The sequence below is a fragment of the Engraulis encrasicolus genome, chromosome 18 (assembly GCF_034702125.1).
Source record: "Engraulis encrasicolus isolate BLACKSEA-1 chromosome 18, IST_EnEncr_1.0, whole genome shotgun sequence".
Classification (NCBI taxonomy): Eukaryota; Metazoa; Chordata; class Actinopteri; order Clupeiformes; family Engraulidae; genus Engraulis; species Engraulis encrasicolus.
The window spans coordinates 37,967,779-37,970,278 of NC_085874.1; positions in this window are offsets into that span (position 1 = coordinate 37,967,779).

The following is a 2,500-nucleotide window of genomic DNA, read 5'->3' on the forward strand; positions in this document are numbered from 1 at the left end:
TGTCCCTACGTATGCTCTTTTTTTCCATTTTCAATAGGCATTGACAGCTGGCAATGTTACAAAAGAAATGATCTCACAAGTGCATGCTGAGTGAATTGCTTGAGGTTCACACTGTGGGTCAGAATACGAGAAGATGATCGAGATATTCAGCTGTGCCTGCCTTGTTAGCTGTTTGTCTTTATTCTTCTATTGACTCCTTCTAGCATACTCGATAATCCAGTTCCATATTTGCTCTGTGCTGTAATCCCCTCGGTAATCCTGAAAACAAAGGAGCATCATCTTCCTTTGACCGAATATAACCATTGAGAAGGATTAATAAATAGATTCTGTAAATGTAAATGAATGAACTTCTTCTCTTTCTTCCTCTTCTTCTTCTTCTTTGGATGCTCATCTGTCATTCTCTCTTCCTTCTGTCTTTCTTTCTTTCTTTCCTTATCTCTCTCTCTCTCTCTCTCTCTCTCTCTCTCTCTCTCTCTCTCTCTCTCTCTCTCTCTCTCTCTCTCTCTCTCTCTGACTAGTACCAAATGCAATACATGGTAGTATACTAAAATGTTTATTATATTTCTTCTTAAACATATATTACTCCTGTCTTGATTCTTATTTCCTATTCCTGTTGCACACGCAAGAGGAAATCTGTATCATGTACACTGTATAGAGTAACTGCGCAACTATATGGAAATTTGTGTCATGCACACTGCATACAGTTACTGTGCAACTATATAGAAATGTGTGATGTATACTACATACAGTAACTGTGCAACTATATGGTAATCTGTGTCATGTACACTGCATAACTGTGCAACTATATATGCATTTGGCCGCCAGCCCATGTTAAATGTGGAGCATCACCCCCATTACCGATTACAGCAATATTGGTCTCATAATGGGGAAACAAGCGCTGCGTAATGTGGCGCAGCAGTCTTCATGATTGTCATGGCCTTCGACTAATTACTGTAGAGTAACAGGATTGTGTCACCATGGTGATCATGGCCCTGCCCCAGGACTGGGCTGGGACCAAAAAACGACCCGGGCATTTTTGGCACAGGCAGGCCCCCAATAGAGGTTAAAAGTGACGTCACTTCCCCCGATGTCATGGGACCTCAACGGCGTTTTTAGCCGAAAATCGCAGCATGATATCCAATGGCGGTATTAAAATGATATTTCGATCCCCTTTGAGTTGTGCCACGAGCTCCATATATGTTGTTTCTGATATTTTTGTTTAATTTTTCGTACGAACCCCCAAACTTTTTAGAAAGCTGTGTTTCTTCACATTTTTCATGCAGACGGCCTCGGAACAAAACATTGATACTTCTGCATGAATAATCTTTATCTAGCCTCTTAAACAGCATATTTGTAGCCCAGGCATATAATGACTGAGATCAGAAGATATTTCGCTGTTAGATGGTCAGCTTAGGTCCCGTGAAATGCAGAACTAAGGGGCGGGACTTTCAATCTCTATACATACACAGGCCACTTTCATACTATATCTTGACGGACTGAATCCACTGTCTAAATTGACAATGGAAAAATGGGCCTCCCCTCCAAAAATTGTGGGCCCGTCACTAGGAAAACAACTACAGTATCGGCCCCTGTGGATTTTTGGGCCACCGGGAAAATGCCCTGTATTCCAGATTACTAGTCCTGCCCTGCCCTGCCCTACTCACAGTGAGAATAGTCAAATAGTGTGGTGTAGTTTGGCACTATGTCTATGGCACTATAGCCGGAGTTTTCGCTGCACATCTTGAGTGCTTGAGTGCACGCTGACATTTCCCTGTCGAGTATAAACTGTCAAAGTGCTATTGCGAAGGGTGTAATTATATTTTTTGAAGCATCCTGTCAAGTCTTGTTCTTTAATGTCAGAGGTGTCAAAATGTACAACACTAGTAGCACATGATATTAGCCGTTACACCAGTTATTCCACTGCACATGAGAAGGTACATTGTGTTCATACTGAAAAAAATGCTAAAAACTTAAGAAATAACTCCCCACAACTTTCATCCAACCAGAACAAAGTTTTCAACAATATGAAAGCAGAACATTTCAACAAAATTGAAGGTAGAAATCAACTGTGTTATTGTAGTATCCATCCAAACGTGATGTGGCTAAAACTATTCATAGCCTACTGCGATAGGTGAGAAATCTGTCGGCCTTACCTCAAGTAAACTAGCCTACATAAAGTAATGCTACGTGACAAAGCCAAAAAAGTAACTCCAACTGCACTCTGGGTAACACACGGTTTGTAATGGAAACACAAACCGGGCTGGTTTGACAGTACCACTCAGCTCGACATTGTATGCATGACACGGCACGGCACAGCCAGGTTGTACTGTATCTGGAAAAACGCCTTATTGGACAAGTTGTGTTTTAATGTGTGTTTATACTGTATGCGGATTGTGTTGAAGTGTCATGCAAGACAAATTTCTGTGCAAACAGACATCATATCTGATCGTGAGACAACTACATTGGTCTACTGGTTGCACAGTTACAAAGTTATCTGTGC